Source organism: Rattus norvegicus, chromosome 1, assembly GCF_021556685.1.
Source record: "Rattus norvegicus strain SHRSP/BbbUtx chromosome 1, alternate assembly SHRSP_T2T, whole genome shotgun sequence".
In the NCBI taxonomy this organism is placed as follows: domain Eukaryota; kingdom Metazoa; phylum Chordata; class Mammalia; order Rodentia; family Muridae; genus Rattus; species Rattus norvegicus.
In genome coordinates this window covers 243,129,523-243,157,083 of record NC_141534.1, presented here as the reverse complement: position 1 = coordinate 243,157,083, position 27,561 = coordinate 243,129,523, and the positions used below count along the sequence as shown (strand labels likewise).

At 43.9% G+C, this 27,561-nt stretch overlaps 1 long non-coding RNA gene and 1 other non-coding gene across 12 annotated transcripts; one reads left to right on the top strand and one right to left on the bottom strand.

The window, feature by feature from the left end:
* Window positions 1-3,518: 3,518 nt before the first annotated feature.
* LOC148007892 (uncharacterized) lies at window positions 3,519-27,140 on the top strand. 11 transcript variants are annotated; one of them, XR_015653212.1, is made up of 6 exons: window positions 3,519-3,835; window positions 10,033-10,141; window positions 11,141-11,200; window positions 19,497-20,323; window positions 20,413-20,552; window positions 22,227-22,502. It is a non-coding gene; the product is annotated as an uncharacterized LOC148007892 (long non-coding RNA). The 11 variants fall into 11 exon arrangements; XR_015653207.1 differs by having other exon boundaries at window positions 3,618-3,811; window positions 10,036-10,141; window positions 22,227-22,511; XR_015653206.1 differs by lacking the exon at window positions 3,519-3,835 and adding an exon at window positions 6,802-6,988 and having other exon boundaries at window positions 22,227-22,509.
* Window positions 7,084-7,274, bottom strand: LOC120100289 (U2 spliceosomal RNA). The gene has a single exon (XR_015656123.1). It is a non-coding gene; the product is annotated as a U2 spliceosomal RNA (small nuclear RNA).
* Window positions 27,141-27,561: the final 421 nt, after the last annotated feature.

Below are 27,561 nucleotides of genomic sequence, written 5' to 3'. Positions count from 1 at the left end.
TTTTTGTTTTTGTTTTTGGGTCAGGGTGCTGTGGCTGGAAGCATGTCCAGAGAACACGCACTAAAATTCTGTATCTGTGGACTGGAGAGATGGTGCAGCACCTATGAGCACTGGCTGCTCTTCTGGAAGACCCTGAGTTTGATCCGCAGTAACTTCATGTCAGTTCACAACTGTCTATTGTAACTCCAGTCCCAGGGAATCCAAGGGCACCCATATGGTACACAGGTGTCCGTGCAGACAAAACATCCATACATTACAGTTAAAATAATATAAAAATAGCTCTGAAATAAAAACAATTATATCTGTTTCCTGTCCCTGGAAGGCCCCATGGCTCTGATCTTTGCTGAGCCCATCTCACAGCTGAAGGAGGTAGCTGTGTGGCTAACACAGGAGAACACGCTGGAAAACAGCGCAGTGCTTGGGACGTAGCAGGTACTCAGAGAATGCTCTGTGTGTTGGAAGTCAGAGGTACCGGCTCAGGAAGGATGCTCTTTATTGTGTATGCCGTAAGGAACATTGTATGGACAGCTAGGAAGTGGGTAAACAGCTTCCTTTTGGGATGAAACCTGGATTTTATTCGCATGGTGTTTGAGCATTCCCTGAAGGCAGAATCTTAGATAAGACGTGTGTTCATTTGCAAGACGACCCAGGGAAAGTGGGTCAGAGCCTGCCCCACATGTGGCCCATACATATACAGTCACCCAATTAGACAAGATGGATGAAGCAAAGAAGTGCAGACTGACAGGAGCCGGATGTAGATCTCTCCTGAGAGACACAGCCAGAATACAGCAAACACAGAGGCGAATGCCAGCAGCAAACCACTGAACTGAGAATGGGACCCCCGTTGAAGGAATCAGAGAAAGAACTGGAAGAGCTTGAAGGGGCTCGAGACCCCATATGAACAACAATGCCAAGCAACCAAAGACTATACATGGACTGACCCTGGACTCTGACCTCATAGGTAGCAATGAATAGCCTAGTAAAAGCACCAGTGGAAGGGGAAGCCCTTGGTCCTGCCAAGACTGAACCCCCAGTGAACGTGATTGTTGGGGGGGAGGGTAGTAGTGGGGGGACGGTGGGGAGGGGAACACCCATACAGAAGAGGAGGGGGAGGGATTAGGGGGATGTTGGCCCGGAAACTGGGAAGGGGAATAACAATCAAAATGTAAATAAGAAATACTCAAGTTAATAAAGATGGAAAAAAAATGATGTACTGTCACGGTCACCACTGGGGCCCGGACCCCTCCCCCTCATCCTCAGAACCTTTCGTGAGGTAAGCAAGTGCCTTCATGGCCGAGACGCAGGAGCATCTTCTGTTTCCCAGCCCGCTCTGGGCAAAGTTTTCTCTCTGAACTGACCATGTCCACCAGGTGATTGGGCACCCACTGTTGCATGTTGCTTCAGGAAAAGCCAGAGAGAGAAAGCGACTGAGTGGGCTTGGAAAGGAGTCAAGAAAAGGTTGGCCAGACCAATAAAGAGTTTGCAGTGCAGAATTAAATGCAAACTGAAAAGATGGGGCTATTTGTCTCTAAGTGATTAAGAAGCAGAAGACTAATCAAGCAAGCACAGGGTGTCTTAGATGAGGGATCCCATGCACCCTGGCTCTAGCTTGGGTCCAGCAAGGCCAAGGATCATAAATGTCAGACTCAGGAAGAGAGAGACTTATGTGTGGGAGACTGAACTTGAACTGGTGGTCTGAGCCCATCAGTTCACTCATTCCCTTCCTACGTGATTGGCTGGAGTTAGTCATGCTTTAGTCAGTAAGATGTATGTACTGGCTATTTCTGTGTGTCAACTTGACACAAGCTGGAGTTATCACAGAGAAAGGAGCATCAGTTGTGGAAATGCCTTCATGAGAACCCGCTGTAAGGCATTTTCTCAACTAGTGGTCAAGGGTGAGAGGACCCAGCCCATTGTGGGTGGTGCCGTCCCTTGGCTGGTGGTCTTGGGTTCTATAAGAGAGCAAGCTGAGCAAGTCAGTAACATCCCTCCGTGGCCTCTGCATCAGCTCCTGCTTCCTGACCTGCTTGAATTCCAGTTCTGACTTCCTTTGGTGATGAACAGCAATGTGAATGTGTAAGCTGAATAAACCCTTTCCTCCCCAACTTGCTTCTTGGTCATGATGTTTGTTCAGGAATAGAAACCCTGACTAAGACAATGTAGTTGGGAAGCCTAGCTGAGGGTGCTACGTGCTGAGAGGCAAGCCATGTGAAGGTTTTTGGCTTCCTCCCCTCTCATGCTGTCCGATGAGGACATAATGGTGAAGATTGTTGTGCCGTCATAAGCTATGACTACCACACTGAAGAGACGACAGTGGTGGAAAAGAAGGAGAGACTGGGGACCTTGAAGGATTCTAAGCTGCTGGTCTACCCTGAGTGCCCACTTGTCTCGGTGACGACCAATGAGAGCAAAGTCACCAGCAGCCAGAGCATTGCTCCTCACGCTCCTCGCACCGTCATACCATGCTCTTTGAGGCACATCACTCAATCTATCTGTTGAGCTGCTTTGATTAGGCCAGGGCAGACATGAGTCAAAGAAGTACATTGTCAGTGTCACCAGCTGAGCAAATGACAGCCCTGTTAGATTCACTGTTGCTCTCTGTGTAATTTCTGCCCTTTGCTTCTAGCTACTTCCTTGTGTTCTTCGTTGAGAGAATTGGTTAGGAAGGGCATGTCTGTCTGTTGGTTTCCTCTACCCCCAGGGGGTGACTTAAACTGCAACTGGATGTTATTGTGTAAGGCCGAATCATTTAAGTTCTGCAGAGGATAGTGGCCAATTTGCTTGCCTCAAATCCTCTCTGTCTGGTAAAAGATTCTGCCTGACTTTGAGAAATTGTTTAGCTTCCTGTGTATAGCCTTGGTGAAACCAACTCAGAGCCATGGGACCTGGTTCTCCTGTGGCAAAGGTTTGGACACCAACCCAGAGGCCAATTGGACTCTCTCCAGGAAGCATTAATTCCAAAGGCAGAATCCATTCTTGATATGTAGGTTTGGTTTGCCCTGGATTCTTTGAGGTCAAACTCAAGAGTCTGTGATCTATATCAGTTCTCACTACCCAGAGACATACATGTACACTCACATGCACACACACTCACACACATGCACACATGTGCATACATGCATACCCACACACAGGCATATATGTATATGCATGCTCACTCACATACACTCACACAACTCACAGAAGCATGTAACATGCAACACACTCAAATATACACTCATGCAAAGCATGCACACACACACACACACACACACACACACACACACACACACACACACACTCATGCCACCAAACAACCAAAGGGTAAACTTCAAATCTGAAACTTAAAGGCAAACGAAAAGGCTGATTTATAACCCCACTTCTTTCATTTTCTCTGAACTCTCATGTTAATGGAGGGTACAGCAGGACACTGATTGCAAAACTGGTTCCAGCTGCCCAAACTTCCCTTTGTAATGTGACTTTTAGTCTCCACCCACAAAAATGTGGAATATATTTTTCCACCCCTTTGAAAATGGGCCAGCCTTAAGATATGTTGTGTACACACACACACACACACACACACACACACACACACACACACACACTTATGAATTCCAAGCTGCTTCAAGTCCATCTCTCAGCGTCTTGTGACTGCCTTATGAACAAACACATGCTGGCCTGCTGAAGACTGAGATGAGAAACACGGAACAGAACTGAGTCATTCCAGCCACCCAGAGAGGCTCCAACCCTGCGCGCAAGCCCAAGCCCAGACCAGGAGTAGAGTATAAATGTACCCCAGATGACTGAAAATTCATGAGGGAATCCAGCCACAGTGAGTAGCACCACACAGTTGTTGGTAAGCTCTCAAGCAATAATTAGTGACTATTTCAAGCCTGTTGAGCTTGGGGTAGTTGGTTACACAGCAATAGCTGACAACCCGTGAGATCCAGTAAACACTAACGCTTACTTATCTTGTGAGGGATTTATCACATACTCTGCACGTATGACTTCCTAGTGGGTTTTTGACTTCCTAGTGGGTTTTTGTGGTAATCCCAAAAACGGTTTATGTTTTCATTTGTTTTATAAACAATGTGTCTCATTGCTACCTGCACACACATATTGGGGAGGCAAGCCTTGAGCTGATTGTGCTATGTGAATGGCAATTGGAAACTGTATCTAATACAAAAGTGTTTGCTTTTCCCTGGCAGTAGCTGAGTCATGAACTAAACCAGGTTGAAAGACGTCACTGTGGACTTTCAGTCAGGACCGTTTCTACTGTGTTTACTGGCTATCCTGGGTTCGATAACATTCAATCAGTTATTCATGTTTGCCAGAGCCAGTCTGCTGATTCTATTCAAGACCCAAATGATCTTACATTTATGAGCCAGGCCAAAACACATCTTCTGCCCAACACTTTCAGAAATCTTGAGTCAGCTCTAGGATTACTTGGGAAACTGTATGAATAACTGTGCATAAAGGGGGTGCTGTTAGAAACAGTGTGGTTCAGTAAAGCCAGTCACGTCACAGACTAGGACAAGGTTGAGCAATGGGTGTGTTTGAGTTTTATTCCCCCTTACCCTCCCCATCTTAAAATAAACTTTGAAAAAGCTATACTTAAAGCCTCTCTGGATGGCTGGCATGACTCAGTTCTGTTCTGTATTTCTCATCTCATATATAAGACATTTCTATGATGCTTTATTTAGCCATCATTTTAATTGCACAAACATTTCCAATAAAATACAATTTCGAAATGTCATTAATAAGTTGACTAGTGGTTTGGGATGATCTAGAAAAAAATTCTTTAGTGATTCATTGGAATCATGGATTGCCTCAAAGAGAAAGAAAATCCAATTGTAAAACAGGTTTTCCCACAAACATATATTCTGCCAGTGCCTCCGGTTACAAAGCTAAACACGCACCCTGCTTCCTGATAAGTTTGTTTGCTCCCATTGATATCTTGACAGAACAATTTTTCCCAAACCTGCAGAGAAATAAATGACTCATTAAGTTGCTGAAGGTTGACACATAACACTCAATCCATTGTTAACAAAGCTCATCCATTACTCAAGGTAAGCTACTCGCTCATCTCTAAGATAAGAAGCTTCTAGAAAACCAGACGGTTCTGTTTTCCCGTTCCTATCCATAGTCTTTCAGGGTCTCCAGACAGATGCTAATTTATCTGTGGTTACTACAAATCTTAAGACAATCTCTAAGAGTGAGACATCCCCACGCAGGGCTCAGAGAGAGGTGGAAACCGAGGTCGATGTAGAGCAACAGCGGAGGCAGCAGCACACTCTGTTTCTCTGACCTTGTCCTGCGTTGGGTGCTTCTCTAGCAGTAAACCTAAGTAAAGGCTCGTGGGCACTAGTTGGAGCTAGTTGGTCCATGTTTGGTTTTAGACTGTATTGAGCAACCATCTAGCAGAACCAGGGACTTTTCATCACGCAGCAGGGTACAGATACAGACAGCCGTTCCTAAGGGGAAATGCCGGTTAAATTGCTCCCAAAGCAAACATGGCTTATCCTGATTATGGAATTCAGATTTCCAACATCAAATGCCATGTGTACTTTACTTTCTGCAACCGGTGTTGACTCATTATTCATCCTTCAGATTAGAACCCAGTGGATGCCAGAAGCCATGGCTACTGGTTCTGTGTGTCCTGTCTTGTTTGCCTGGCCATATGGCATCTCCAAACCTGTGTCTTTCGGCCTCACTACTGAGGTCTGAAGGGGAGAGAAAAGAAATTGTTTTCCCAGCTCTTCTCGAAAGGAATGTCATTATAATAGTTTCTATGACAGAAGTTCTCAACCTGTGGGTTGCTACCCCTTTTGGGGACAAGTGACCCTTTTACAGGGTCAGATATTTACATTATGATTCATAACAGTAGTTGAAGCATGGTTCTAATTCAATGAACTCATAACCAATCTTTTTCTCTTTGGTCTCTGCGAATGCTGGCCTGGAAGGCCAGTGTCCCAGGAAGGAGACCCAAGGAGTCCTTAAAGTAATATAACCAGGTGGAAGTAAAAATATGGGACAACAGAAAGCTTCAAGTTAAAAAGTGTGCTATGACACTAGAACTTACTGGCAATATTCAACGTAAAGCATAATTGTGAAACCTTAGAAAATTAATAGATGACGTTAGTAGCAGAACCCGCACTGTTGGCGTCTGAATAATTAACTTGCTAGTAAAAGATTAGCTCCTAGAATACAACTGAAAGAGAATGAAAATACAAACAAAAACACCCGTAGATGTATCATGTCAAATTCCATATGAGAGACAAAGCAAACATCCTAAAAGCTATGGGAAGGAAAAAGCATACTTCAGAGCAAGATGTATAGTGTGGTCTTCATGAGGGTCCTCGAACAACTGGAGTGGGAGTTGTCCCTGACCCTGTTACTTGTCTATGGATCCTGTTCCCCTAACTGGACCAACCTTGCCTGGCCTCGGTGGGAGGATGTGCCTAGACCTGCAGTGCCAGGGATGGGTGATACCCAGGACACTCAGAGGAGAAGGGGCTGGGGTGGGGGAAGGAGCTATGTGTGGGAGGGAGACTGGGGGGAGGGTGTGTGCGATTGGGATGTAAAGTGAATAAATACATAAATTAATGGAAAAAATCTCTCTGGCACAACTACATTGAAGTTGTTCCAAGAGAGAAAGAAATGAATTTAAAGGAAAACTGCAAATGTCACAGTGAGGAAATCGTTCAGAAGACAGCAGTAAGGTGTAGGATTGTCATACAGGTGAAGGCGGGCACAAGATAGAACGAGGCCTGTCATTGGATGAGAAGGAAGGATGGGTGGGAGAAAAGTTTGAGGGAAGAGGAGGAGACTGGAACGGGAGAGACTGGAGGAGAAGCCTCAGAGAGAATATGGAGGCTTACGTTAAGATTCCACTCTGTGTAGTTAGAGGTTGTTATGAATGTTCTTTTTTTTTTTTTTTCTTTTTCTTTTTTTACAATCTCTCGACTAGAAGAACGTACAGAAGGATAAATAAAGATAATTAGAAGAGGTAAGTTAAAGTTAAGGCCAAAAAGCAGGAGGAAGGTTAGGAAATAGAGACGCAAAGGCAAACTCTCATCTTAAAAGCAGTGTTAAAATCCCCCGAGGGGGTGCACCGTTCCTGGAGGTACTGCAATACCAGGTCGATGCGTGGAGTGGACGGAGCAAGCTCCTATTCCAACTCCTAGTTCCAAAAATCCATTTAATATATTGTCCTCGGATAGAGGACGTATCAGATATTAAACTGATAAGAACAGATACTACACTTGATCTTAGCCAAAAGGCCGAGAAGCGATGTTATGAATGTTCTTAAGGGATGGATGTGTACAGGGCTTTGTATGTTTAGGTGGTCAATTATATCTTATCAATTGGATCAGAGGTTATTGTGTTGTGTGTTTTTTCATGTAGCAATTTAAGTTTAAGAGAGTGTGTGAGCCAGTGTAAGGGGAAGCCCTGGGTCCTGCTAAGACTGAACCCCCAGTGAACTAGATTGTTGTGGGGAGGGCGGCAATGGGGGGAGGATGGGGAGGGGAACACCCATAAGGAAGGGGAGGGGGGAGGGGGATGTTTGCCCGGAAACCAGGAAAGGGAATAACACTCGAAATGTATATAAGAAATACTCAAGTTAATAAAAATAAATAAATAAAATAAAAAATAAAAAACTTAAAAAAAAAAAAGAGTGAGAGTGTGTGAGCCTTCACGGAGTTGGGATGTGTGTTTCTGGCAAGATATCTTGGGGCACTGCGGTGCCGGACCTAGTGGGGCTAAAGGATAGCCTTTTTTATAATTTTACAGCAACAGTAAGGGCCAGTGTGAAGGTTCATCAGGTAAGGGTGCCTGCTGCCTAGCCTGACGACCCAGGATGCCCAAGGTAGAAAACTGACTCTTGTACGTTTCCTCAGACCCCGACACATGTGCCACGCTTGTTCCCACTTTCTGTCTCTCACCAAAGAATTAAAAAGGGAAAGCATATAGAAATAAATCTAAACGAATAATGCACTATTAACAATTTTGAGCTTAAAAACAAACTGGAACCAGCATTTCAGAAAGCATTAAGAGGAGAGTATAGTGTGGAGAGTTCTTATAGATATTTAGACATTATTAGATGCCATCGTTTAATTCTGTTTTAAACGTTCAAAGGAAACATCCACACACATATAAAACAATGGAAGAGGAAAGAATATATAAAAGTTAATGATATAAAACTGCAGTGAAAGTCAGGACAGGGAGAGGAAGGTGCCAGCCAGTGACAAAGCTACAGCCCCGTGAGCATGTTGGGACCAGCGACAGGCTGGAAAGAAGTGAGTGACAAGCCTGAGCAACCCCAGGCCCTGAACCACCCTTTGACTGAAGCATGCCAAACATCTGGGACCATGGAGCCTCACTGCCTAGCACCCATGTGCTGGCTTAGCTTGACTCCTTCCTCCTGCATAGGCATGCCTGCGATGTGTTAAATTTTCTTTTTCAAAACGTTCAGCATATCAATAAAAAAAATTCAAAAGGACACTGCTTGCCCTATGAGGCTCTCTCTCTCTCTCCCCACTGCCTTCAACACCCTGACCTTCACTAGGAAACAAAAATCATCAGAAAAATACGAATGACATCAGGGCAACCATTTGCCTCCGCGGATGCTGTTCCTTCCAGAGCCATGCACAAAGCTGTATTCTGAGCTCTGGTGTTCCAAGTCGCTTAATGTATGTAAACCCCAGGTTAGCACTTGCAGAATGCTATGACTCTATTTAGAATTCTGTTAACTCAGCATCCTGGGCAGACACTGCCTAGCACCACTAGGCCTCTTAGGAATTCTCACATTCACCAGTTTGTAAAGTGTATGAGTAGGCTGTGTAACAAATCACCACAGGCCCCCATAACTGACCAAAGTATATGCTACCAAAGTTCACTTTGGGGTGCCAGTAAGTTTATTAGACTTTTACTTACAATAGTATAGATGAAGGGCCACTTATAGGAGCATGGGGTTCCCCCTGTAAACGCTGAACTAAAAGCCTTTACCCAGCTGGAATGATGTCTTTTCCACTTAGAGAGAACACTCTCTCCTCTAGTCCTTCTCCAGCTATAAACTATAGCCCTTCCCCAAGACCCCAGAGGCCACAAACAGTTAGGACAAAATTGTATAAAAGTATTTGAGAGAGGTGCCTAGATACTCAGGGGAGGGTCCCATGACCCTCTCTGTCCCATCTTTTTATGAAAGAAGTTCAAAAGCCAATAAGCAGAGCTGAAAGGTTCTTTTCCAAGCAGGTCCAACTGAACTCCCACAGATGGTGGCACTTTAGCTCAGAGGATAATTCTGTACAATGGTCGGTGGCTGTGCAGGGAAATTGGAACCTGGACATGGCTGATTCAAAGGTGAAATGGGGCTCCCATGTTTAGTCATTGTCATGGTTTGTATATGCTTGGTCCAGGGAGTGGCACTATTTGGAGGTGTGGCCCTGTTGGAGTAGGTGTGTCACTGTGGGTGTGAGCTTAAAACCCTCATCCTAGCTGCCTGGAAGCCTGTATTCTGCTAGCAGCCTTCAGATGAAGATGTGGCACTCTCAGCTCCTCCTGCACTGCCTGCCTGGATGCTGCCATGCTTCCTTCCTGCCTTGATGATAATGAACTGAATCTCTGAACCTGTAGGCCAGCCCCCATTAAAAAAGTTGTCCTTATAAAAGTTGTCTTGGGCCCAGAGAGTTGGCTCAGTGGTTAAGAGCGTTGACTGCCCTTCCAGAGGTCCTGAGTTCAATTCCCAGTAACCACATGGTGGCTCACGACTATCTGTAATGGGATTGGATGCCCTCTTCTGGTGTGTCTCAGGTACAGCTACAGTGTACCTATATATAATAAATAAATAAATCTTTTTTTTTCTTTTAAGAGTTGCCTTGGTCACTAAGACAGTCATCCCTCACAAAGTTAGGCCTAACTACTATCTGGCTCAGCAGTTTGCCTGTAGAAGTTTATTTAAGCTGAAAACAGGGACTCAGTTATCTGCTTGTACGTCAGTGTTCACAGCAGCAACATTCAAGACAAAGGTGACAATAACGCAATGTCTATCAGCAGATGAATGGACAAGCACAACGAGGTGACCTGCACAGCAGAAGGTCACTTATCCTTGAAGGAAGGAACTCTCCATGCTATGACAAGGGTGAACCTTGAAAATACAGGAGTAAGTAGACACAAAACGAATATCTGTGCTGATTTCTCTTGCATAAAAACGTGAAGTATTTAGACTATGAAAATTAACAAGGACAGAAAGATTAGGATTTTCTCAGCATAAAATAGAGAATTATTGCTTAATGATCAGTTTCTATCTAAGGTAATGGAAGTTTTCCAAGTCATGGCTTGAGCCTTGGCTATTTAATTGATTCCACCAAACTGCACATTTTAAAATGGCTTGAGGCCTAGGGAGTTGGCGCCTTGGCCGAAACACTTGGCACGAACACAACAAGGCTCTCAGTTTAAATCACAAGAACCCATGTAACAGCTGGATATAAATTACAAGTGTGTGCAACTCCGGTGATCCCATGGGCGGATGGCAGGTGGACGCCTGATGTGCAGAGTGGGAAAATAACCAAGGAGACTGTCTCAAACAGGGTAGAAGGTAAGGATCAAAACTCGGGGTTTCCCTGTGACCGCCACATGTGTATCACACACACACACACACACACACACACACACACACACACACACACGCATACACACACATGCACATGCACACATGCACACACAGGCACACACAGGCACATGCACACATACACGTGCACACACACGTACATGCACATGCACATGCCATGCACACACATACACACACACACACACACACACAGAGGAGAGAGAGAGAGAGAGAATTTAAGAAATGGTTTTTATTAAAAAATGATTTTTATGGCAAATCAGTGTGTCTGTGTATCTGTGTATGCTTTTGTGTGTACGTGTGTGTAGTAGTGTGTCCCGGTGTATGCCAACAGAAGCCAAAGATCAATGTTGGGAGGTCTTTCTCAATCACTCTCCACCTTACATTTTAAGACAGGGCCTCTCTCTGAACCCAGAGCTCACACTTTCAGGGAGACTGGCTGGCAAATGAACGCAGGTATCCTCCTGCCTCCAGCCACCCTACCAAATGGGGTTACTTATGCTCAAGGTCATGCCTGACTTCTCTTTTACACAGATGCTAAGAATTGGAAACTCAGTTCTCATGCTCGACTCAACTCCCAAGTCCCCATCAATGGTAAATTATGTTATTCATATTTTATCATAATTAAAAAAACAGGAAAGGAATAAAACATAAATTCAGAGATGCTATTCTTACAAAAGAGAAACTGAGTTAGAATGGCCTATCTTTACTCAAGTCTGAACTTACTAGAGGAGACGGTTCGGTTTTGTTGGTTCCGGTGTATGCAGGGAACAAGGGCTCTAACTGCTTGCTTATCTAATGATCCTCACAGGGTCCTGGAGACTCAGCTCAGCCCTTCCCATTTCCTGTGTCAAGAGAACCAAGGAATACTAGAGTCTCCAGCATTTTACCAAGCACTCAGCAACGTCTAATGTTAATTCTGACTAGTGGCCTTCTCTCCCCTGCACAGTGTTCCCACACTAAATAATACACGGTGTGGCTTATAATAGTGTGGGCTGGCGCTCCCAGCTGGGTTGAAAGATATGACCCAGAGGGGCTGGCTGACATCTTGGTTCTTTGTTCTGTCTTCAGTGCTGGGAACTAAACCCAGGTCCATGCACATGCTAGGCAAACACCGCTATTTAGAGACCCAGCCACAGAAGACTGCTTTTCTTTTTTTTTTTTTTTTGTTTTTTTTTTGTTTTTTTTGTTTTTTTTATTTTTTATTTTTATTAACTTGAGTATTTCTTATATACATTTCGAGTGTTATTCCCTTTCCCGGTTTCCGGGCAAACATCCCCCTCCCCCCTCCCCTTCCTTATGGGTGTTCCCATCCCAACCCTCCCCCCATTGCCCCCCTCCCCCCATAGACTAGTTCACTGGGGGTTCAGTCTTAGCAGGACCCAGGGCTTCCCCTTCCACTGGTGCTCTTACTAGGATATTCATTGCTACCTATGGGGTTAGAGTCCAGGGTCAGTCCATGTATAGTCTTTAGGTAGTGGCTTAGTCCCTGGAAGCTCTGGTTGCTTGGCATTGTTGTACTTTTGGGGTCTCGAGCCCCTTCAAGCTCTTTCAGTTCTTTCTCTGATTCCTTCAATAGGGGACCTATTCTCAGTTCAGTGGTTTGCTGCTGGCATTCGCCTCTGTATTTGCTGTATTCTGGCTGTGTCTCTCAGGAGCGATCTACATCCGGCTCCTGTCAGTCTGCACTTCTTTGCTTCATCCATCTTGTCTAATTGGGTGGCTGTATATGTATGGGCCACATGTGGGGCAGGCTCTGAATGGGTGTTCCTTCAGTCTCTGTTTTAATCTTTGCCTCTCCCTTCCCTGCCAAGGGTATTCTTTTTCCTCATTTAAAGAAGGAGTGAAGCATTCACATTTTGATCATCCGTCTTGAGTTTCCTTTGTTCTAGGGATCTAGGGTAATTCAAGCATTTGGGCTAATAGCCACTTATCAATGAGTGCATACCATGTATGTCTTTCTGTGATTGGGTTAGCTCACTCAGGATGATATTTTCCAGTTCCAACCATTTGCCTACGAATTTCATAAACTCGTTGTTTTTGATAGCTGAGTAATATTCCATTGTGTAGATGTACCACATTTTCTGTATCCATTCCTCTGTTGAAGGGCATCTGGGTTCTTTCCAGCTTCTGGCTATTATAAATAAGGCTGCGATGAACATAGTGGAGCACGTGTCTCCTTTATATGTTGAGGCATCTTTTGGGTATATGCCCAAGAGAGGTATAGCTGGATCCTCAGGCAGTTCAATGTCCAATTTTCTGAGGAACCTCCAGACTGATTTCCAGAATGGTTTTACCAGTCTGCAATCCCACCAACAATGGAGGAGTGTTCCTCTTTCTCCACATCCTCGCCAGCATCTGCTGTCACCTGAGTTTTTGATCTTAGCCATTCTCACTGGTGTGAGGTGAAATCTCAGGGTTGTTTTGATTTGCATTTCCCTTATGACTAAAGATGTTGAACATTTCTTTAGGTGTTTCTCAGCCATTCGGCATTCCTCAGCTGTGAATTCTTTGTTTAGCTCTGAACCCCATTTTTTAATAGGGTTATTTGTTTCCCTGCGGTCTAACTTCTTGAGTTCTTTGTATATTTTGGATATAAGGCCTCTATCTGTTGTAGGATTGGTAAAGATCTTTTCCCAATCTGTTGGTTGCCGTTTTGTCCTAACCACAGTGTCCTTTGCCTTACAGAAGCTTTGCAGTTTTATGAGATCCCATTTGTCGATTCTTGATCTTAGAGCATAAGCCATTGGTGTTTTGTTCAAGAAATTTTTTCCAGTGCCCATGTGTTCCAGATGCTTCCCTAGTTTTTCTTCTATTAGTTTGAGTGTGTCTGGTTTGATGTGGAGGTCCTTGATCCACTTGGACTTAAGCTTTGTACAGGGTGATAAGCATGGATCGATCTGCATTCTTCTACATGTTGCCCTCCAGTTGAACCAGCACCATTTGCTGAAAATGCTATCTTTTTTCCATTGGATGGTTTTGGCTCCTTTGTCAAAAATCAAGTGACCATAGGTGTGTGGGTTCATTTCTGGGTCTTCAATTCTATTCCATTGGTCTATCTGTCTGTCTCTGTACCAATACCATGCAGTTTTTATCACTATTGCTCTGTAATACTGCTTGAGTTCAGGGATAGTGATTCTGCCTGAAGTCCTTTTATTGTTGAGGATAGCTTTAGCTATCCTGGGTTTTTTGTTATTCCAGATGAATTTGCAAATTGTTCTGTCTAACTCTTTGAAGAATTGGATTGGTATTTTGATGGGGATTGCATTGAATCTGTAGATTGCTTTTGGTAAAATGGCCATTTTTACTATATTAATCCTGCCAATCCATGAGCATGGGAGATCTTTCCATCTTCTGAGGTCTTCTTCTATTTCTTTCCTCAGTGTCTTGAAGTTCTCATTGTACAGATCTTTTACTTGCTTGGTTAAAGTCACACCGAGGTACTTTATATTATTTGGGTCTATTATGAAGGGTGTCGTTTCCCTAATTTCTTTCTCGGCTTGTTTCTCTTTTGTATAGAGGAAGGCAACTGATTTATTTGAGTTAATTTTATACCCAGCCACTTTGCTGAAGTTGTTTATCAGCTTTAGTAGTTCTCTGGTGGAACTTTTGGGATCACTTAAATATACTATCATGTCATCTGCAAATAGTGATATTTTGACCTCTTCTTTTCCGATCTGTATCCCTTTGATCTCCTTTTGTTGTCTGATTGCTCTGGCTAGAACTTCAAGAACTATATTGAATAAGTAGGGAGAGAGTGGGCAGCCTTGTCTAGTCCCTGATTTTAGTGGGATTGCTTCAAGTTTCTCTCCATTTAGTTTAATGTTAGCAACTGGTTTGCTGTATATGGCTTTTACTATGTTTAGGTATGGGCCTTGAATTCCTATTCTTTCCAGGACTTTTATCATGAAGGGGTGTTGAATTTTGTCAAATGCTTTCTCAGCATCTAATGAAATGATCATGTGGTTCTGTTCTTTCAGTTTGTTTATATAATGGATCACGTTGATGGTTTTCCGTGTATTAAACCATCCCTGCATGCCTGGGATGAAGCCTACTTGATCATGGTGGATGATTGTTTTGATGTGCTCTTGAATTCGGTTTGCCAGAATTTTATTGAGTATTTTTGCGTCGATATTCATAAGGGAAATTGGTCTGAAGTTCTCTTTCTTTGTTGTGTCTTTGTGTGGTTTAGGTATAAGAGTAATTGTGGCTTCGTAGAAGGAATTCGGTAGGGCTCCATCTGTTTCAATTTTGTGGAATAGTTTGGATAATATTGGTATGAGGTCTTCTATGAAGGTTTGATAGAATTCTGCACTAAATCCGTCTGGACCTGGGCTCTTTTTGGTTGGGAGACCTTTAATGACTGCTTCTATTTCCTTAGGAGTTATGGGGTTGTTTAACTGGTTTATCTGTTCCTGATTTAACTTCGATACCTGGTATCTGTCTAGGAAATTGTCCATTTCCTGAAGATTTTCAAATTTTGTTGAATATAGGTTTTTATAGTAAGATCTGATGATTTTTTGAATTTCCTCTGAATCTGTAGTTATGTCTCCCTTTTCATTTCTGATTTTGTTAATTTGGACGCACTCTCTGTGTCCTCTCGTTAGTCTGGCTAAGGGTTTATCTATCTTGTTGATTTTCTCAAAGAACCAACTTTTGGTTCTGTTGATTCTTTCTATGGTCCTTTTTGTTTCTACTTGGTTGATTTCAGCTCTGAGTTTGATTATTTCCTGCCTTCTACTCCTCCTGGGTGTATTTGCTTCTTTTTGTTCTAGAGCTTTTAGGTGTGCTGTCAAGCTGCTGACATATGCTCTTTCCTGTTTCTTTCTGCAGGCACTCAGCGCTATGAGTTTTCCTCTTAGCACAGCTTTCATTGTGTCCCATAAGTTTGAGTATGTTGTATCTTCATTTTCATTAAATTCTAAAAAGTTTTTAATTTCTTTCTTTATTTCTTCCTTGACCAGGTTATCATTGAGTAGAGCATTGTTCAATTTCCACGTATATGTGGGCATTCTTCCCTTATTGTTATTGAAGACCAGTTTTAGGCCATGGTGGTCCGATAGCACGCATGGGATTATTTCTATCTTTCTGTACCTGTTGAGGCCCGTTTTTTGACCAATTATATGGTCAATTTTGGAGAAAGTACCATGAGGAGCTGAGAAGAAGGTATATCCTTTTGCTTTAGGATAGAATGTTCTATAAATATCCGTTAAGTCCATTTGGCTCATGACTTCTCTTAGTCTGTCGACATCACTGTTTAATTTCTGTGTCCATGATCTGTCCATTGATGAGAGTGGGGTGTTGAAATCTCCCACTATTATTGTGTGAGGTGCAATGTGTGTTTTGAGCTTTAGTAAGGTTTCTTTTACGTATGTAGGTGCCCTTGTATTTGGGGCATAGATATTTCGGATTGAGAGTTCATCTTGGTGGATTTTTCCTTTGATGAATATGAAGTGTCCTTCCTTATCTTTTTTGATGACTTTTAGTTGGAAATTGATTTTATTTGATATTAGAATGGCTACTCCAGCTTGCTTCTTCTGACCATTTGCTTGGAAAGTTGTTTTCCAGCCTTTCACTCTGAGGTAGTGTCTGTCTTTGTCTCTGAGGTGTGTTTCCTGTAGGCAGCAGAATGCAGGGTCCTCGTTGCGTATCCAGTTTGTTAATCTATGTCTTTTTATTGGGGAGTTGAGGCCATTGATATTGAGAGATATTAAGGAATAGTGATTATTGTTTCCCTTTATATTCATATTTGGATGTGAGGTTATGTTTGTGTGCTTTCATTCTCTTTGTTTTGTTGCCAAGACGATTAGTTTCTTGCTTCTTCTAGGGTATAGCTTGCCGCCTTATGTTGGGCTTTACCATTTATTATCCTTTGTAGTGCTGGATTTGTAGAAAGATATTGTGTAAATTTGGTTTTGTCATGGAATATCTTGGTTTCTCCATCAATGTTAATTGAGAGTTTTGCTGGATACAGTAACCTGGGCTGGCATTTGTGTTCTCTTAGGGTCTGTATGACATCAGTCCAGGATCTTCTGGCCTTCATAGTTTCTGGCGAGAAGTCTGGTGTGATTCTGATAGGTCTCCCTTTATATGTTACTTGACCTTTTTCCCTTACTGCTTTTAATATTCTTTCTTTATTTTGTGCGTTTGGTGTTTTGACTATTATGTGACGGGAGGTGTTTCTTTTCTGGTCCAATCTATTTGGAGTTCTGTAGGCTTCTTGTATGTCTATGGGTATCTCTTTTTTTAGGTTAGGGAAGTTTTCTTCTATGATTTTGTTGAAGATATTTACTGGTCCTTTGAGCTGGGAGTCTTCACTCTCTTCTATACCTATTATCCTTAGGTTTGATCTTCTCATTGAGTCCTGGATTTCCTGTATGTTTTGGACCAGTAGCTTTTTCCGCTTTACATTATCTTTGACAGTTGAGTCAATGATTTCTATGGAATCTTCTGCTCCTGAGATTCTCTCTTCCATCTCTTGTATTCTGTTGGTGAAGCTTGTATCTACAGCTCCTTGTCTCTTCTTTTGGTTTTCTATATCCAGGGTTGTTTCCATGTGTTCTTTCTTGATTGCTTCTATTTCCATTTTTAATTCCTTCAACTGTTTGATTGTGTTTTCCTGGAATTCTTTCAGGGATTTTTGCGATTCCTCTCTGTAGGCTTCTACTTGTTTATTAATGTTTTCCTGTGTTTCCCTAAGTGTGTTCATGTCTTTCTTGAAGTCCTCCAGCATCATGATCAAATATGATTTTGAAACTAGATCTTGCTTTTCTGGTGTGTTTGGATATTCCATGTTTGTTTTGGTGGGAGAATTGGGCTCCAATGATGGCATGTAGTCTTGGTTTCTGTTGCTTGGGTTCCTGCGCTTGCCTCTCGCCATCAGATTATCTCTAGTGTTACTTTGTTCTGCTATTTCTGACAGTGGCTAGACTGTCCTATAAGCCTGTGTGTCAGGAGTGCTGTAGACCTGTTTTCCTCTCTTTCAGTCAGTTATGGGGACAGAGTGTTCTTCTTTCGGGCGTGTAGTTTTTCCTCTCTACAGGTCTTCAGCTGTTCCTGTGGGCCTGTGTCTTGAGTTCACCAGGCAGCTTTCTTGCAGCAGAAAATTTGGTCTTACCTGTGGTCCCGAGGCTCAGGTTCGCTCGTGGGGTGCTGCCCAGGGGCTCTCTGCAGCGGCAGCAACCAGGAAGACCTGTGCCGCCCCTTCCGGGAGCTTCAGTGCACCAGGGTTCCAGATGGTCTTTGGCTTTTTCCTCTGGCGTCCGAGATGTGTGTGCAGGGAGCAGTCTCTTCTGGTTTCCCAGGCTTGTCTGCCTCTCTGAAGGTTTAGCTCTCCCTCCCACGGGATTTGGGTGCAGAGAACTGTTTATCCGGTCTGTTTCCTTCAGGGTCCGGAGGTGTCTCTGGCAGGGGTCCTGCCGCTCCTGGGCCCTCCCCCACGGGAGTCCAGAGGCCTTATACAGTTTCCTCTTGGGCCAGGGATGTGGGCAGGGGTGAGCAGTGTTGGTGGTCTCTTCCGCTCTGCAGCCTCAGGAGTGCCCACCTGACCAGGCGGTTGGGTCTCTCTCTCACCGGGTCTGGGAGCAGAGAGCTGCTGCGGGCCGGGATCCGCGGGTGTGGGACTTCCGGTAAACACAGAACGTGCCCGGTCCTAGAGAAATTCTGCTTCCGTGTGTCCCAAGCTTACCAGGCAGCTTTCTTGCAGCAGAAAATTTGGTCTTACCTGTGGTCCCGAGGCTCAGGTTCGCTCGTGGGGTGCTGCCCAGGGGCTCTCTGCAGCGGCAGCAACCAGGAAGACCTGTGCCGCCCCTTCCGGGAGCTTCAGTGCACCAGGGTTCCAGATGGTCTTTGGCTTTTTCCTCTGGCGTCCGAGATGTGTGTGCAGGGAGCAGTCTCTTCTGGTTTCCCAGGCTTGTCTGCCTCTCTGAAGGTTTAGCTCTCCCTCCCATGGGATTTGGGTGCCAAGACTGCTTCTCAATGGGTTCTCACATTGCTCAGCTGACCACTTATTAATTAGTATGTAATTGTTGATCTTGAATTGTCTCCTATAAGTATACTGCTGATTTGAATCTTGAGCCCATTAATTTTATATATTATCCCATTGCTTTAGAGTTTCTATTGCTGTGATGAAACACTAAAATGATGTGACCAAAAAGCAAGTTGGAGAGAAAAGGGTTTATTTGGCTTACACTTCCACATCACTTTCATTATGGAAGGAAGTCAGGACAGGAACTCTAGCAGGGCAGGGAACTGAAGACAGGAGCTGATGCAGAGGCCGTGGAGAAGTGCTGCTTACTGGCTTGCTTCCCATGGCTTGCTCAGTCTGTCTGCTTATAGAAGTCAAGACCACCAACCCAGGGATGGCACTGCCCACAATGGGATGGGCCCTCACACATAAATCACTAATTTAGAAAACGTTGTACAGTCAGATAGCATGAAGACATTTTCTCAGCTAAAGGTCTTTTCTTTTAGATAACTCTAGCTTGTGTCAAGCCGATTTAAACTCTCCAGAATCCCATGTTACAAAGCATTTTTTCAGTTGGACATGGTGTTGCGTTGGAAAACCCTGTTACTTAAGGCCAAAGTCTACTATGTCTGGATCATCCCACTGAGCTCTGTGAAAGCATGCAGGACTACCTTTTCCCAGCAGAGCTTCCTCTTCTCTGACTTGTCTGGGGCGGTCTGACCCCCCTCATACACTCTACCTGAGGAAGATCACATAAGCCCTTGGGAAACCTTGGTTCGATTTCCTCTTTCCCCAATAAGAACCCACCCAGCAAGTACCTGGGCTTCCTGGAATGCCCCTCTATACAAATAGGCATTCACAGTACCTTAAGCTCCTGCCAATGATTTTGACATTCACCCTGAAAACTCCTTCCCACTCTCCTAGGTTCACATACAGTCCTTGGTCACCCCGAATAAAGTGTATGCCCACCGGCTGTTTACTGAAGATTCTCTAGGAGAGCTGCTTTGTTGAGTATCACCTCAAAGCTGTAAATCCACAGAGAAATCTCACCCCCACTCCAAAGTGGACCGGGATCCTGTAGACCCCATCTGTTCCAGAGTCCATACCACAGTGGTGCATACCCACAATCCCAGCACACGAAAAACTGAGATCAAAGGATTGCTACGAGTTTAAAGACAGACTGTGCCACTTAGAGCACATCCGGACAGCCTGAGCTACCTACAGCAGGGAAACATGCCCAAGAAACAAAGTATCCTTTTCAGAAAAATTTCAATTTTCGGGTAAGGACTTCAGTTTCGTGTAATTGGTATTTGAGATTCACAAATTAAGAATGAGAAAGACCCTCGAGGTCAACTACGTGAGAGCTCCATACTTCTTCCTCCTCACTAATAACTGAGCTGCTTTACTCTGACTCCAGTTTGGCTGTGTGTGAAATCAGTTGACCCCTTCTCCTGGTTGGATATTTGCCAACTTGACACAACCTATCCTTATTTGGGAAAAGGAACCTCAATTGAGAAAAAGTCTCCATCAGATTGCCTACAGGCAAGCCCGTGGGCACACTTTCTGAGGTGAGAGGGCCTAGAGGGTTTTTGGTGGTATCACCCTTGGGCAGATCACCCTGGGCTGTGTAAGAAAGCAGGCCAGGCAAGTCATGGGGAGCAAGCAAGAAGCAACATCCCTCCTGCTTCCTTTTCTGCCTCCTGGGTCCCATCCTGACTTCCCTTTGTGGTGAACATCGATTATAAGCTGAGGTAAACGTTTTTCTCCCTAAGCAGTTTTTGGTCTTGGTTCTTTCATGGCGACAGAAAGCAGGTGAAAAGGCATTTCTTTTCTTCTACAGTAATCATGAGGAGAATGGTTCTGATGTCGTGGTCTCTGCACACAAACTTGAAGCCAAAATCAAACACGGGATGGATGCATACCATTTACCCAATCTTTCCAAGTCTGGTTCATCTGAGACGATAGCCTGGAGATGAATAGGTACTCACGAAGCTAATCTGCTCCAGAAAGACCATTTTGCTGGCTTATGTCCCTGCATCAGCCGAGCAAGATGTGCACATCAGTCTTACTTATAAAGGAAAGTACTAGATCCTATTTCTTTATTTCCTCTCAAGCTCCCCAGCCAGGTTCCCCTCTCAGCCATCTGGAGGGTGAAAACTTCCCTTTCATGAACTCTGCTCCCTCTGCTCTTAGCCCCACAGAACTTCTAACCTTGTGCCCCCCATGCATGTCCTGCTGAGGCATGGTTGTGTGGTGTCCTAGCTCAGTAAATTTTTCATCTTTGTGTGGAAGAACTATGAAGTTTAATTGAGGGGTTCGTAATTTTAATTTTTTTCAAAGTCTCCTTTTAATGAGAGTTCTTAAATGCTTTAACCTCCCTTCAACCCCCACCCACCAGAGGTAGTGGGAAAGAAAGGATACAGGGGAGGTGGACCCGTTTAGAAAGGTTCCTTGGAGCAAGTCCCATCTGTGTCATCTGGAAACCGGCAGTTCAGTTTAGAGGTCAGCAGGGGCAGCTCGCGAACCACTCGTAAACACTTCACGGATACACCAATAGTCTGGTTTGGTAGAGTCGGGAAAACAAACATGAATCAGAAGTGGTGGCACTACCTACCAGAGACAGGCAAGCCTCAGGCTCAGCACAAGTCACAGGAGGGACCAGGAGGGACACTGAGAGAAGTTCTCAGCTGTGCCTCTCTCAGTAAAGCATGGATGCGAAACCAACAAGCGTTATACTCTGTAAGAAACCTTGAGAGTCCTATGTATATGCCCTCCAAGCATCACGTGTCCTCCACGAGTCTTGCCTCAGCATGAGTCTGTCTCAGCAGACATCACTGAGTCAGTCAGCCGGACAAATGGAGCTCAACCTCACAGTATAAGGCCAACCAATATACGCATGTCGTTAGCGAAGAATCCTTCGCTACGTGTCCGTTCACAAGCTTGCTCTTGCATAAAGTCCTTTCCCCTGTGTCTGCTTCCTTCATGAGTTTGCTCCAGCAGAACACCATCTGACACAACTGACTTTCCAAAGAACCCTTAAGTTTCCACTTCAGGTGTTCACCTCAGAGCCTGGTTCAGTGGACATTTGCTATGTGAATGAATCAGGCCACACGTTCATGCTTGCAACCACCTTTCTAGCCTCTTCCCTTGACTTGCCTCACCCCTCCCAACCTTTCCAATATCAACCTGACTCTGCTCTGTGCTGAATTATACATTCAAACAGGTGTCAGTCTTCATGGCCTCCGTGCAGCACATCTCTTAGGCGGACTTCTCTAACTGCCCCCCTTCTGGTGACCATCCCCTCCTTTGGTGACAGTCACTACTGTCCTTTGCCTCGTTATCATTATTTTTTCTGTATCAGTGATTGTCAAAAGGTAATACAGTGCTTTTTACAGATTAGGAAATTGTATTCTCCAGGGTTAGGTGCACCTTGCACCAGGATGGACACATGGCTTTCGGGAAGAGGACAGAATAACCCAGCCCTGATCATCTGGTAGCTGTGTGCTTTTGAGCAGTGAACAGTTTCACACCAGATAAGAAAATCCTGATACAGTGTCCCTAGAACAGACCCTATTTGGGGCAGGGACTTTCTTTTGACATTCATCTTCCCTCCCTTACGGACAGCATTTACATTTTGATTTGTTTCCTTTGCAGCCCATTTTTGGATTCCAGTATTTTCTCCCTCACATCTCCTTTGTGCATGACAGACACCACTGCCAGTGATTTCTACACAGAGCCTGACCTCAGCTTTCACGCCGCACCCAGTTTAATTCGTTGATTATTGCTAATTATTAGGTTTCTGATTAAGTGAGATAATTGCAAGAACCATATTACCCGGAAAACTGATGAAATTACTGTGCAACTGTCGTGCTTAATTGTCTTTGTATCAACTTTATTGAGCTTTATTCTTCTACTATAAAGTTCATCTTCTAAAGTTCACAGTTCAGTCAGTGGCTTTGGTACACTCCCGGAGTCACAGACCCACCATAAAATTTTTAGATATTTTCTACCCAAAAAAGGAACCTTAAACATTTCTTACTCCATTCCTGTGAGACCCTAGCAACTACTAAACTTCCTGGAACTTGTCTGCTCTGAACTTTCATATAAATGGAGTCATAGGGTGTAGGATAGTTTACGATTACAAAATATTGCCCAGGTATGGTGATATATGCTATACTCTGATTAGTCAGGAGGCTGAGGCAGGAAGATTCTCAGGAGTTCAGCTTGGGAAACATAGTTAAGAACCTGTTTTAAACATACGTGCAACTGCACACCCCCCATACAACTACATACACAGACACACACAAAACAAACACACAACCACCCATACACAAAACCACTCATACACGCATGTGCACACACACACGTGCACACACTCACACACACACACACAAAATTTGACAATGATTAAGAAAGACACCCACCCAATATCAACTTTTGGTCTCTATATACATACATACATACATATATGCACACACACATGTACACATGCATATATGCATGAACATGCATGCACACCTACACAAAGTAAATGACTTCAGCAGCCTTGGGTCTATATCCCCTCCTCCATGGACACAGTGAGGAGCGAGCTGAGGAAGAGTTGGTCAAAGTCAGTGTCCAGGGTCCAGTTCACCATAAACACTGGTCTTCATGTTTCCAGATCTTTACAGGTAGAGGAGTCTGAAACCACTGATTTATTTTGATCCCTGTTGTTCATCCTCTCTGAAAGAAAATAGAAAAAATAACTTGAACGATAGTTTCATTTCTTGTGGTGTCCCACTAAGATGTTGCCTCACCACTTATATCTTGATGTCGTAAGAAATAGGACATCTGTGGGGAACTATCTTAAGAGGTTCTAAACCAGAGGCATTAAAATACTGTGGTCATTTAATTTTAGAACTCTTATGTTAAACATGGGACGATTACAGAGGCTTTGCAAATTCAAGGATATCTGTATTAATTCTGTCTCCTGAGCTCCAAGCAGGTACTGCCTAATTAGTGGTAGTTACTTCCTGTTGGTACCAACATGCCTGGTACCAGCCTGTAATTTCTTCACCAATTTCATCAGACATGCTCCTAGCCAGGTGTTCTAAGAAATTCCCATACAAGGTTGAGGCCATCTGATTATTATTTTACTGTGATTGATCTGAAGAATTTTATAATGTTACCCTTGTACCTTGATCAACCCAACAAAGAGTGGCGGTCAGTGTTATCTAGTAGAAGCAAATTAGAAAGAAGGAAGAGTTTATGAGTACGTAGAAGAAATATTTCCGGTGAGTTTGAGGCCAGTGTCCCTGAGAACAGAAGTCAGACAAAATGGACCCTATGGCACAGGTCCGTAATCACAGCTACTCTGGAGGCTTCGGTCAGGAGATTAAAAGTTCAAGGCCTGCTTTGGTGAGCTCATGGCTAACCTGGGTCACTTGCTGAGGCCTTGTCTCAAAGTAGAAAGTTTTGAAGAGGATAGCTCAGTGGAAACTCACTTACCTAGATTACATAAGGTTCTAGGTTCAAACCCCAATACCACCTCCACCCCCACCCCCCACCCCTGCCCAAAAAACACCTCACAAAAACAGTGGAAAGACAGGAAATAGTAAAAGCAGCATAAAACCTAGAAATACTCTTCAGCCATCTGCCATGTACAAGTCTCCAACATGGGTGCTGGAAAACAAATATGGGTCCTCTGGAAGAGTGGTATGCAATCTTGTCTGCTGACCCAAATCTCCAGCCTCCACATTTTGGGAACTCTTCACATATTACTGCCATAAGTAATTACTCACTATATTTACAGATAAAAGTAGATATCTGAAAATATGGTCCCCCAGATGTTCAGAGGAACTTTTTTTTTAAATTTTTTTTTATTAACTTGAGTATTTCTTGTATTTCTTATTTACATTTCGAGTGTTATTCCCTTTCCCGGTTTCCAGGCCAACATCCCCCAACCCCTCCCTCTCCCCTTCTTTATGGGTGTTCCCCTCCTCATCCTCCCCCCATTGCTGCCCTCCCCCCAACAATCACGTTCACTGGGGGTTCAGTCTTAGCAGGACCCAGGGCTTCCCCTTCCACTGGTGCTCTTACTAGGATATTCATTGCTACCTATGGGGTCAGAGTCCAGGGTCAGTCCATGTATAGTCTTTAGGTAGTGGCTTAGTCCCTGGAAGCTCTGGTTGCTTGACATTGTTGTTCATATGGGGTCTCGAGCCCCTTCAAGCTCTTCCAGTTCTTTCTCTGATTCCTTCAACGGGGGTCCTATTCTCAGTTCAGTGGTTTGCTGCTGGCATACGCCTCTGTGTTTGCTGTATTCTGGCTGTGTCTCTCAGGAGCGATCTACATCCGGCTCCTGTCGGCCTGCACTTCTTTGCTTCATCCATCTTGTCTAATTGGGTGGCTGTATATGCATGGGCCACATGTGGGACAGGCTCTGAATGGGTGTTCCTTCTGTCTCTGTTTTAATCTTTGCCTCTCTATTCCCTGCCGAGGGTATTCTTGTTCCCCTTTTAAAGAAGGAGTGAAGCATTCACATTTTGATCATCTGTCTTGAGTTTCATTTGTTCTATGCATCTAGGGTAATTCAAGCATTTGGGCTAATAGCCACTTATCAATGAGTGCATACCATGTGTGTTTTTCTGTGATTGGGTTACCTCACCCAGGATGATATTTTCCAGTTCCAACCATTTGCCTATGAATTTCATAAAGTCATTGTTTTTGATAGCTGAGTAGTACTCCATTGTGTAGATGTACAACATTTTCTGTATCCAATCCTCTGTTGAAGGGCATCTGGGTTCTTTCCAGCTTCTGGCTATTATAAATAAGGCTGCTATGAACATAGTGGAGCATGTGTCTTTTTTATATGTTGGGGCATCTTTTGGGTATATGCCCAAGAGAGGTATAGCTGGATCCTCAGGTAGTTCAATGTCCAATTTTCTGAGGAACCTCCAGACTGATTTCCAGAATGGGTGTACCAGTCTGCAATCCCATAGAGGAACTTTTTAAAGTAATGTTTTAGATTATAAATAATATCATTCCATCATCCCCCCTTCCCTTTCCTCCTTCTGAACTCACTCATTTATACCCTTACTCTCTTTTAATTTCTCAATCTCTTTTCCCTTAATTGTTGTTATATGTGTGTCTTTGTGTGTGTGTCTTTGTGTGTGTGTGTATCTTTGTGTATGTGTTTCTAATTGCATAACTCCAACCCCCTCAGCCTGTATAATGCTACTTACACACGTGTTTTTAGACCCTCCACTTGGTGTCCTCTCCCCTGGAGAAGACCACGTCTTCCATTCTCAGCATCTCTTAGTTGCCTGTAGTTCTGAGATTAGGGGTTGAGGCCCCACTGCCTTTCACCCACCCGTGTGAGCCTGTCTCAGTGTCCTGCTTGTTCAGTTCGTGTTTTGGCATCCATGTTGATGAAACTTCATAGAGTAGCTTCTGACGTCTCGGGGAGGCACAATCTCCCAGCAAGTTCCCTCCTCCTCTGGCTCTCACGATCTTTCTGCGTCCTTTTCCAACTTGATTTCCGGGCCCGAGGCGCAGGAGCTGTTTTGTAGATGTACCCACTGGGACTGAGCCCCGCAACGCTCCATTTTGAAGAGCTGCAGCTCTGTCATGGTCTCTATCTGCTGCACACAGAAGTTTCTTTGAGTAGGGGTGAGGATTATGCTTATCTGTGGTTATAAGGACGAATATTTAGAATGTGGGTATAAGGACAAATGTTTAAAACGCAGTTAGGGAGCATGCAGCCTTGCTAAAGTGGCAGTGGCAGGTTCACCTCCAAGATCTATGACTCTCTGTTAGCCCTGGGTAGTTGGCTGGGTTTCCAGTACCAGGTATGCTTTCCCTTGTGTTGAGTGGGTCTTAAGTCCAGTTAGGGAACTGTGGGTGACTACCAAGGCATTCATGCCAGTACTGCACCCTTAGTGTTATGCATGCTGGTCATTTTGTTGTTGTTGTTCTTGTTCTTCCTTTATTTAAAAGCACCAAATGTGGTCATGTTTTTACACAAGTAGTGGCATATTATAAACACTGATCTACCTGTTTTAAACATTATAGCGCTTGCTTCCCACCAGAGCACAGCTCCCTTGTTTTTCAATGGATACAGGTCACTGCATGAACGTGGCATCATTTATTCAACCAATTCTGCATTGGCAAACATTCTTACTGTTTTCTCGATGTTACTACGAATGACACTGCAGTTAAGAGCCCCGAGCATAGCACATGCCTTTGATGCCAAGCTGCCTGTGTTTCATACATGTGTGGCAGTGTGCTTTGGGGGTAGATTTCTAGAAGTGGGAATACTGGGATAAAGGGTATGTGCTTATATAATATTTCCAGTCATTCATTAGTCAGTTCCCTTCCTGGGTTATTTTGCATTTCTATCAGCTGTGTATCACAGAAGCTATTTCCCAATAAGCTGGCCAATAAAATATGTTGTTAAACTTTTGAAGTTTGCCCTCTGATAGATAAGTGATATCTCTCTTATAAGTGTTGTTATAATTCTGACATCTTACTTTGTATGGGGCAACTTGAGGACATATCTTTAAGGGCAATAAGAATAAACTTAAATTCAAATACATTTGCTCCTGATGGTGTTGTGTTCTTTTTTTCAAAGTGGAAAAAGGGCGAGGCCAATTTGTTTCTTAGAGACAGTACGACAAAGCTTTTAGTTGGAAGATTGCAGGCAGGACAAAATGTCCCCATGTTGATCACTTCTGCCATTGTTACAAAATGTCAGAACACATCAATGTGTAGAAGAAAATAACTTATGTTAGCTAGTCATTCTAGAGGTGTCGTTCCAGGGTGGATAAGCGCCATTGTAAGGAACTTGTAGTGAGGCAGGGTGCCATGGCAGCAGGATCACATGACCAAGGAGACTCTTCCTTTCACACCAGCCAGGAAGCAGCTAGGGACAAGAAATATCCTCCACAGACATGCTTCTATGAACTGACCCACCTCCTGGAGGCTCTTTCAGCTACTAATTCATCAGTGG